Below are 12,084 nucleotides of genomic sequence, written 5' to 3' on the forward strand. Positions count from 1 at the left end.
ACGACATGGACACGAATATAAGATTCTATTTATGACATAACATTCATAATAATAAAAAATGATTCAATCAAAATTATGTGTTCTCAGCTGACTCTATGTAAGTGAAAACCGAAGTACTCTGATCATAGTATTGTCTTTCTGCCCAGTGCAAAGTAGTTCCATGTTTGATTTTTTTTATTAATGAACATTTTTAAAAGCAATGAAAATAATAATGACAAAATGACAAAACATTTCATTTAAAACAACAGTAAATGTTTCATGTGTTATAGAAAATAAAAGTAGTACCTGTAGTGGCGTAGGAATATATTACAATGGTTTTGACCTTTAGGTTTTATTACACGTGTGTATTATCATATTTATGACATGACCGTATACATAGTACAATTGGTCAGTTATGAGATAAATGATGTTAAAAGACGGATGGACTTCCTGCATTTGAGTCATGAAGCTAAACACACCATATCACCTCCATGTTGTACTGTATGGTTTGGCAGATGGGGATTTTATCATCTTAGATGTTTAAAACAAGACCATCACCTCTTCTAAGCTGGGTTTTCTTCAAACTTCCTAGCACTATGTTTCAGCAAGCTTAAGGCTTAATATTATGACTCTTGACCTTTTAAGTTGACTAGCCTTTTAAGTATTTTTTCAAATTTGACCTCTGTGGACTTGAATATAAACCAAGGTCATTACTTTTTTCGTTTACATTTGTTGCATCACCTTATTTCAGCGAGTTATTGGCCTTGTTAGGAGTTCTTATAAAGTTGTTTGGACATTTAAACAAATTTGACCCTCATGACCATGAAAACCAGTCAGGGTCATTTCATTTTGAAAAGTTTATGGCACTACAATTTAATAAGCTTCTGCCCATAAATCATGACTCTAGGCTTTTTGTTCTTTCTTAGAAGCCATATGAGTGTTCTAACAGATTTGACCCCTGTGACCTTTAATATGGATAAGAATCATTTCTTTTCTCCAATTTCGTAGCACTCCATGCCACAACCACTAACTATATATTATGACTTTAGGCTTCTTGGTTTTTCAGAAGATACAGTTTAAACAATTGAACACATTTGACCCCTGTGACCTAGGATATCAAACAAGATCATTTTTATCACATGTGAAGTTCTCCATGCCAGCAAGCTACATACTATATACATTATGACTCTTGGTTCTTCAGAAAAAGTCATTCGAGTGTTTCAACCGATTTGAACAATGAAAGGTCAAGGCTTTAAGTTATCCCAAACTTTTAATGCAGTTCATGCAAGCCTCATTCTGGTCACTTTTTAAGTCTGCAGGATTTTTCATTCTTCAATAAGCTTTCTGACTGTTTAATAGATTTGACCCTTGTGATCTTCATGATAGTTCAAGGTCATTGCTTTTATGAAGGTTTTAAGCACAGCTAGCTACTGCCTTATATATCATGACTCTATGCCTTTCCATTTATCAGAAGAAGCTGTTTGAGTGTTTAAACAGATTTGACCACTGTGACTTAAAATATAACTCAAATAATTTCTTTTCACACTTTTGTAGCTCTTACTACCAGCAAGCTACTGGCAATATTTCTGTGATTCTTAGGCATCTTGTTGTTTCAGAGAAGGCTGCTGTAGATTTTTAATTTGAATAAAAGTCAAGGTGATTTAATTTAAACCACCATGCAGCATTCCATGTCAAGAAGTTACTGCCCATATATTAAGACTCCGGGCCTTTTGGTTCATCAGACAAAGATGTTAGGAGTGTTTAAGCATTCAAGTTCTGCGCAGTAAAGTGCAAAGCGCCCCCTAGTGGTGCTGCATACACAAAGTTACTGTTTTCCTTGAACATTTTGTGATACATTTACTAAAAGTACTATAATGAATATCAAAGTACTGTAAAGTGTTTTAATTTTGCGGTGTCAAATTTTCGAGTTTTCGTATATGGAACTTATTTGAGGGGTCTTAAATTCGCATCACACCTATTCCGAAACGGAATATGGACATGAATGATATTGAAAGTATCAAATGGCAGACCTATAATCAAAATTTTTCGCTTGGATTTTGAATTCGCGTTTTGAAAGTAAATCTTGAATTCAGCAAAATAAAAGCGCTTTACAGTTATTAAACAGCTGATAAGTTACAAGAAGACAATTTTAGACACCTCAAATGCCCCTTATGGGCCCAGGAAGAGCCTTATGGGCCCAGGAAGAGCCTAGCCTCTTTTTCTTTACAAATCTAAATCGCCATCACCTAGCTTTTTCCTTACAGACTGGGCAGACACCAGGAACTAGCTGCAGGTTGGTGTTTTTTCTCTGGGTACTGGCCAGTACACCAGTTTTCCTCCACTGCCAAAATCTGGCACACCCTTAAATGACCATAGCTGTTAATAGGACATCAAAAACCAGCAAACCAAACAGACTTGGTTTTATTTGGATTTGCAGAAGAAGATTGTTCAAATTAAAGTTTATAAAAGGATGATGGACAACATTTATTTGGATTTAAAGTTCTTCAGAAGAAGATTGTTCAAATTAAAGTTTATAAAAGGATGATGGACAACAGACAACATACGGCAATGGATAGCAACAGCTCTTCACTTGGCCTTTTAGGACAATATAGTTTGGTTTGTTTGGGTTTTATGTCCTATTAACAGGTATGGTCACCGTGCCCGGTTTTGGTGGTAGAGGGAAGCCAGATTTCATGGAGAAAAACCACTGGCCTACAGCCAGTACCTGGGGACTGCCCCACGTAGGCCTCGAACCTGCAACACAGTGGTGGAGGGATAGTGGTAGCATATATAGCGAGGCGAGTTAAAGTTTGGGGACACAGACCGACCCATCTGATATTTCTATGAAGGTAATGTATACAAGGATATTTTCAATGCAATTAAACTTTCGCCTTTTTCGCCCACCATAATAATGAAGGTGAATTTATCAGATAATAATTATAACAATTTGGGGTTCTTATATACCGCTTTATCAAAACCTAGTTTGTAGGTCGTCTCAAAGTGGCTCACAAATTATTATCTGTGGTTATAGGGCCTTTGCAACCAGCCATTATCTTTCTCAACTCCCTGGGGAGCCCAAATACTCATTTACAGCTGAGTAGACTTGAACAAGTGGAGTAAGGTATCTTGCTCAAAGATACAACACTGTGCGGTGACGTGACATGACTCAAACAAGCCTGGTGTCCTACCACTAGACTACTGTGCCTCTTTTATCATGACAGTGATTAAAAGAATACCATATAGTAAGTTAACATGAGGGGTGAAATCAACACAGGGTGAAAGGCAATTTCATGTGTGAAGGGCGAAAGTTTCCCGGGGGACAGTATATGTTTTGAGTTGTCTGTCAAACAAACAGTTTCTTATTTTTGGCCTCTCTGCCTTTGTTTTATACAAAAGTCAGTGTTTTTGTCAGACATTGAAGTTGGGGTAAAGTCAAGCAGAAATCCGGCATTCTGACCTCTTTACAAGGCAAGTCTCTAATATTTTGAGGGTCAAGAATGCAGGAGGTCATATATCCCTAAATAAGGGTTAACAGACACCCTGAATGCAAACTCCCTTGTCCAAGGTGTGTTCCAAGCTAAGGTAGGTTAAACATTCCTCAATTTTGATTTTAACCCTTTTACTACTGTAGACCATAATGGACTCATCCAGATCAATGCATGGTGGAGTCTACTAAAGTTACATAGGGGTGAAAGGTTTAAAGGGTAGTAATTTAAAGAATTACCTCCCTCTTTCCATACTTGGTCTGGCCCATCTGTCCCCTAATTGAGTTACACCACTGATTTATACCTCGATCATTTCCTTGACCGAGGGATGCTCCATGACAGTATTTCTTTTTAGATGTAGCTCCCCCACTCCTCTATTTCCTCTGCCCCAAGAGTAGTCATGCAACTTACAACATTGAAATCCCTTTGCCAAGGGATATACAATGCCAAATTAACATTAAAATCCTTTGCTTTCTGCCATTATTAAGGAAAATACTTTTAAAATGTACCCACATTTAACTAAATGGGCATCCCAAACTAAATTGGACACCCCAACCTTACATTCTCACCCTAACCTAAAACCAACACCCTTCCATCCTACCCTACATCTGACACCTCACTGGAACACCGACACCCTACCCTATGTCTGATATCTCACTGTAACACTGACACCCAACCCTATATCTGACACCTCACTTTAACACTGACACCCTACCCTGTATCTGACACATCACTGTAACACCGACACCGGTACCCTACCCTATATCTGACACTCCACCCTAACACTGACACCCTACCCTGTATCTGACACCTCACTGGAACACCGGTACCCTACCCTATATCTGACACTCCACCCTAACACTGACACCCTACCCTATATCTGACACCTCACTGTAACACCAACACCCAACCCTATATCTGACACCTCACTTTAACACCGACACCCTACCCTATATCTGACACCTCACTGTAACACCTACACCCTCCCCTATACCTGACACCTCACTGTAACTCTGACACCCTACCCTATATCTGACACCTCACTTTAACACTGAAACCCTTCCCTATATCTGACACCTCACTGTAACACTGACACCCTACCCTATATCTGACACTCCACCCTAACACCGACACCCTACCCTATATCTGACACTCCACCCTAACACTGACACCCAACCCTATATACACCCAACCCTATATCTGACACCTCACTTTAACACCGACACCCTACCCTATATCTGACACTCCACCCTAACACCGACACCCAACCCTATATCTGCCACCTCACTGTAACACCTACACCCTACCCTATATCTGACACCTCACTGTAACTCTGACACCCTACCCTATATCTGACACCTCACTGTAACAACGACACCCTACCCTATATCTGACACCTCACTGTAACACCGACACCCAACCCTATATCTGACACCTCACTGTAACACCGACACCCAACCCTATATCTGACACCTCACTGTAACACCGACACCCAACCCTATATCTGACACCTCATTTTAACACTGTAACCCTACCCTATATCTGACACCTCACTGTAACACCGACACCCTACCCTATATCTGACACTCCACCCTAACACCGACACCCTATCCTATATCTGACACCTCACTGTAACAACGACACCCTACCCTATATCTGACACCTCATTTTAACACTGTAACCCTACCTTATATCTGATACCTCACTGTAACACTGACACCCTACCCTATATCTGACACTCCACCCTAACACTGACACCCAACCCTATATCTGACACCTCACTGTAACACCATCACCCTACCCTATATCTGACACTCCACCCTAACACTGTGACCCTACCCTATATCTGACACCTCACTGTAACACCGACACCCAACCCAATATATGACACTCCACCCTAACACTGACACCCAACCCTATATCTGACACTCTACCCTAACACCGACACCCTACCCTACATGATACCTCACTCCAACACCGTCACCCAACCCTATATCTACCGCTCCACCCTAACCCTGACACCCACCCCTATAGCTAACCCGCTACCCTAACACTGACACCAAACCCGATATCTAACACTCCACCCTAACACCGACCCCCTACCCTACATGATACCTCACTGCCTATATCTAACACCTCACTGTAACACCAACACCCAACCCTATATCCCCCACTCCATCCTAACACTGACTCCCAACCCTATATCTGACTCTCCACCCTAACACTGAGACCCAACCCTATATCTGACACTCCACCCTAACACCGACACCCTACCCTACATGATACCTCACTGTAACACCGACACCCAACCCTATATCTGACACCTCACTCTAACACTGACACCCTACCCTATATCTGACACTCCACCCTAACATCGACACCCAACCCTATATCTGACACTCCACCCTAACACCGACACCCTATCCTATATCTGACACCTCACTGTAACAACGACACCCTACCCTATATCTGACACCTCACCCTAACACCGACACCCAACCCTATATCTGGCATTCCACCCCAACACTGACACCCAACCCGATATCTGACATTCCACCCTAACACTGACACCAAACCCGATATCTAACACTCCACCCTAACACTGACACCCAACCCTATATCTAACACTCCACCCTAACACTGACACCCAACCCTATATCTAACACTCCACCCTAACACTGACGCCCAACCCTATATCTGACATTCCACCCTAACACTGACCCCCAACCTGATATCTGACATTCCACCCTAACACTGACGCCCAACCCTATATCTGACATTCCACCCTAACACTCACACCCAACCCTATATCTGACATTCCACCCTAACACTCACACCCAACCCTATATCTGACATTCCACCCTAACACTCACACCCAACCCTATATCTGACATTCCACCCTAACACTGACACCCAAACCTATATCTGACATTCCACCCTAACACTGACCCCCAACCTGATATCTGACATTCCACCCTAACACTTACACCCAACCCTATATCTGACATTCCACCCTAACACTCACACCCAACCCTATATCTGACATTCCACCCTAACACTCACACCCAACCCTATATCTGACATTCCACCCTAACACTGACACCAAACCCGATATCTAACACTCCACCCTAACACTGACACCCAACCCTATATCTAACACTCCACCCTAACACTGACGCCCAACCCTATATCTGACATTCCACCCTAACACTCACACCCAACCCTATATCTGACATTCCACCCTAACACTGACACCCAACCCTATATCTGACACTCCACCCTAACACACCCTAAATCTTACATACGTTGTCAGCCCAAACACTGCCCCTGTCCTGTAATGCAGCTAGCTTACCACTGGTACTGCTGCAGACATGCACACACAGAGGCATGTTGCTGGGGTCCCTGGCCAGGTGTGGACAATGAATGGCCATCATCCTCACCCCCAGTCAGTCACAGACCCACAGTTCATCCTGTCCAAGTGTAGAGCCAACAGCAAGTCTGGAGGGGGTTGTTAGTAACAGCACGTTTTGAGGGGGTTGTTAGCAACAGCTAGTCTTTAAGGGGTTGCAAGCAACAGCACGTCCCAGTGGTGAGGGCAATTGAACCCCTATAGTGTGATTATAAACAAGTTGCTGGATGGTGGACGGGCGAGAGGGAGATATTTATATTTCTCTAATGACACAAGGACAGCAGTTACAAAAGTCGGTGTGATTTTCCCATGAGAATAATCTTAGCTGTTACGACAGTAGCAGTATAGTTACAGTGTATGCTCCTTGTTGTATCAGCATCATAGCAGTATAGGTCCAGTATGTATACTGCTATCCAAGATATTTCAGCAGTTGATCAGTATACGATGATGTCGATGATATATCAGTTACGTTTCAGCGTAGTTGATGTCTTCCACGTATCATATACACGGATGTCCACAAGATATCAGTATTGTTTCAGTATACACGGATGTCCGCAAGACATCAGTATTGTTTCAGTATACATGGATGTCCACAAGATATCAGTATTGTTTCAGTATACATAAATGTCCACAAGATATCAGTACTGTTGCAGTATACGCTGATTGCTGTGATAAACATGTATTCATATTATTTCGGTTACGCTGATGTCAATATATCAATATCATTCCAGTATATGCTGTTTTCCACAATTTATTAGTATTATTCCAGATTAGCTGATGTCAATATATCAGTAATGTTCCAGTATATGCCAATTTCCACAATACATCAGTATAATTTCAGTATGTGCTGTTGTCCACAATATATCAGTATCATTCCAGTATAGCTGAAGTCAATACATCAGTATTATTTCAGTATATGCTGTTACACAGGAGTAAATCAGCACCGTAACAGTACAGGTAGTTGTATGATGACAGGTGTCTGTAGCAGCTTCGCCTCCCCAACACCCCTCTAGGCTGAGCCAGACAACTGCAGGGGGCACGCACCGGACATAGGTAGGGGGCCCCACTTGTCCTGAGGGGGACAAGCGTTTCGTGGGCGTAGAATCTTTGTGGGGGGTCCTACAGCGTGACTTACAGCAACTAAACTCACGATCACCTCCTCCTGTACACAACACACATGGAACCTCAGACAGTCTACACAGCCTTGCATAACAACACAAAAATCTATATTCTATCTACAGCCAGACTTACACACATGTACACATGGCCCAGACACACACAGGCAACTATACCTACACCAGTCTACATAACCCCAACATCAGCTTTCTCAACCTGTACTAAATTCAACCCAAAAAACCTCACTCATCATATCAACAGTTGATACTTTCAATATTTTTTATCTTTGCTGATCATTTCAAATCTAATTATGTACAAATTTTTATTCAATTTTTTTAAAGAAATGATAAAACTGCTATCAAGAAAATTGTTTCAAGAAAGGCGGCGTGAAGCTAGCTAGGCATGCAGACAGTTGTGTCTGGTGTATATACTGTGTGTATGGCAGCAATGGGCCAATACATCTACCTTGCTTCTCTATTACCAGAAAAAAATCCATATTCCTTGTCTATATTACTACTAACTCTGTTATGTCACCACTTCCCAGATACTGATTTTTTTCTCTCCAAGTGACCCATCTTATTAATATTCATTAATTCAAATGAATATTCAAATCAGTCATCTGATGAATATTCATGATTCTGTCTCACACAACATGGACCTGCTGATGAATATTTATGAACAATTTACATGTAGTTTTCAATTAACTCTTTGAAACGAAAATAATAATAATCATGATGTACTGATTTGCAGCACAATGTTTGGTTTAACCGTTTCACCCCTATATAACTTCAGTCGACTCTCCCATGTATTGATCCTGACGAATCCAATATAGTCTACAGTGGTGAAAGGGTTAATAAGCAACCATGCCACATGAATATTCAACAGAGCAAACTCATAGACACCAGGAGAGATAACATGTTCTCTTGGTCTGTAATTAAAGGAAAAATACTATTCCAAAATTTACCAGGTTCGCTTACAACTAGAACACTGACAGGTCAGTAAGGGCCCCGTCTTGTGGCAATATATACCCCATAATCATCAAGAAGTAATCTGCCCATATAGCTGAGCTTGACGTTTGATATTTGAACTTCAAAAAGAATCACAAGGAAGCAAAATATACATTTTACATGTACTATGATGTGAGTCTTGTTTCCTTCCACCTCCATATTTGCTGGGCTAACAGAAATGTAAATACCGGTGCAATACTCATTTGTTAGCTTTGAATTGTTTTATTTCACCTTATTTACCTCCTCCATCAAGAGCCAGGGTGACAGTCACAGATCCACATTGTCTTTGACCTTTGGACTCAAAAGACCTTGACTTATTCCTTAATTCCGACCAACTTTGCTTCTTAATATCATAACAAAATGTTCATCAGTGAAAAATACAAAACTTGACCTTGACCCTTTGCACCCCATAACCTGGACCTAAGGTCAGTTAACTCTGTGTTAAGTTCTGAATAACATTGCTTCATAATGTCATAACAAAATGTTCATCAGGGAAAAGGTACAAAATTTAACCTTCACCTTTAACCCAGTGACTTTGACTTTTGGTCAATTGACTCCTTGTTTAATTCTGAGCAACATTGCTTCAAAGTGCCATAGCGAAATGTTCACTAGTGAAATGATACAAAATTTAACCTTGACCTTTGACCCAATGACATTGACCTTTGGTCAGTTGACTCCTTGTTTAATTCTGATCAACTTTGCTTCATCATGTCATAACAAAATGTTCATCAGTGAAAAGATGCAAAATTTGCCCTTGACCTTTGAATCTAATAACCTTGACCTTTGACCTCGACTTTTTACCTCAGTGTGTCTCTTTGTTAAATTACGAACAACTTTCCTTCATAGTGTCATAGCGAATGTTCACCAGTGAAAAGCTACAAAATTTGACCTTGACCCCTGACCCGATGACCTTGACCTTTGGTCAGTTGACTCATTGTTTAATTCTGATCAATTTTGCTTCATATTAACAAAATGTTCATCAGTGAAAAGATGTAAAATTTGACCTTGACCTTTGAACCTTATGACCTTGACCTTTGACCTTGACTTTTTACCTCAATGTGTATTTTTATGAATTGAACATCTTGACCAAGTTTCATGTACATCAGTCAATTAATACTAAAGTTATCAGCCAGGAACAAAATTTGTGGACAGACAGACAGAACAAAATTTGTGGACAGACAGACAGACAGACAGACAGACAGACAGACAGACAGACAGAGTGATTACTATAGGACACCCGTATCTCCGATACGGGGCCCTAATAATTTATGCATCCAAGCTGAACACCTATATTAGAATCTGCACTTGAAACAATCTTTCTAAAGTAACCTTCTATAAAGAGAACACCATTTTCTCCTCCTAACAAACCATTTTCTCCTTTCAATAAACCACCATTTTCTCATCCCAACAAACCATTGACTTCTATCAACAAAACACCATTTTTTCCTCCTAACAAACCACCATTTCCCTCTCCCAACAAACTACCATTTTCTCCCCCCCCCCCCCCACCAACCCCCCTTTTTCCCCCCCCAAAAACCCCCCCTTTTCCCCCCCCCCCCCCAACAAACTACCATTTTCTTCCCCACCTCCCCCAACAACTGACCATTTTCTCCTCCCAATAAACCACCATTTCTTCCTATCAACAAACCACCATTGTTTTCCCCTAACAAACTACCATTTTCTTCCCCACCTCCCCCAACAAACCACCATTTTGTCCTGCCAACAAACTGCCATTCTCTACCCCCAACAAACCACCATTTTGTCCTGCCAACAAACCACCATTTTCTCCTCCCCCAACAAACCACCATTTTCTCCTCCCAACAAACCATCATTTTCTCCTCCCAACAAACCATCATTTTCTCTTCCCAACAAACCATCATTTTCTCTTCCAAACAAACCATCATTTTCTCCTCCCAACAAACCATCATTTTCTCCTCCCAACAAACCATCATTTTCTCTTCCAAACAAACCATCATTTTCTCCTCCCAACAAACCATCATTTTCTCCTATCAACAAACCACCATTTTTCCTCCAAACAAACCATCATTTTCTCCCATCAACCAACAACTACTTTCTACTCCCAACAAACCATCATTTTTTCCTCCCAACAAACCATCATTTTCTCCTTCCAACAAACCACTATTTTCTCCTCCTAACAAACCAGTATTTTCTCCCTGCTAACAAACATCGGCAATGGTTTTTAACATTTTAACTTGTTATCATTCACCACCTTAAGCATCCCAAACAAATTCAAGAATCTTGCACATAATGATTTAATCATAGCATGCAATATCAAGTGAAAAAGAAATTACTGTCAGCCCAAGAGAAAACCTGACTAATATGACCTCTGAATATTCTGACATCCTGTTTAATCTACCATCATGCTGTAATCCATTTCCAATGGGACTCACGAATAAAACTTGTGGATTGCAAAACCCTGTTTAATCTGACTTTGTTGTGTTCCACAGGGTGTCAGATAAGACAGGTTACTTTAATACCAAGGATTGTCCAATTAGACAGTGAATATGATTACATGTTGTGTCCACAATTTGTTGTAGATACGATAAGTCAGGTCTAGACAATAAGGGAAGCTTGATAGTCTGGGACTAGTAAAATCTCCAGCTTGACCAATGGTTCTAAAAACTTCTAGCCTGATTCACTAGTCAAAACTTCATATCACTTATCTTGTTAATTAATATTAGGTTTGTGGAAACTGTGTATAGACTGGTATTATCAGAAACTATTATCCCGACTGACAAGTGTGTTTAACAAGAGGCCCATGGGCCTTAACGGTCACCTGATATATATATACAGAGAGTTGATTTTGTTTTTAACATGAACAGAAATATTATTCAAAGTGACAAAAAACAATAAAACCACCTTACTCAATATCTAGCATACAGATTTCAGACTAAAAAGGATTTGAAACTAGCACCTCTGATTCTTAACAAGGAAAATGAAGAAATTTTAGCACACTGACTCCTTTGAGCCCCACCCTACAGCCCTTGGGGGTAGGGCTGGCTCAAAATTTTCAAAGTATCAAACTGTCAATTCAAGGTTATAATTCCAATCAAGTTATTAACATGTA

The 12,084-nt window shown here is 40.6% G+C and overlaps 1 long non-coding RNA gene across 1 annotated transcript; it reads right to left on the reverse strand.

Annotated features, from left to right (window-relative positions):
- Positions 1–3,242: 3,242 nt before the first annotated feature.
- Positions 3,243–5,340, reverse strand: LOC110466969. Its single transcript, XR_002464788.1, has 3 exons — positions 5,318–5,340; positions 4,723–4,975; positions 3,243–4,440 (listed from the first exon to the last, which is right to left on the reverse strand). It is a non-coding gene; the product is annotated as an uncharacterized LOC110466969 (long non-coding RNA).
- Positions 5,341–12,084: the final 6,744 nt, after the last annotated feature.

Source organism: Mizuhopecten yessoensis, unplaced genomic scaffold, assembly GCF_002113885.1.
Source record: "Mizuhopecten yessoensis strain PY_sf001 unplaced genomic scaffold, ASM211388v2 scaffold11151, whole genome shotgun sequence".
Lineage (NCBI taxonomy): Eukaryota > Metazoa > Mollusca > Bivalvia > Pectinida > Pectinidae > Mizuhopecten > Mizuhopecten yessoensis.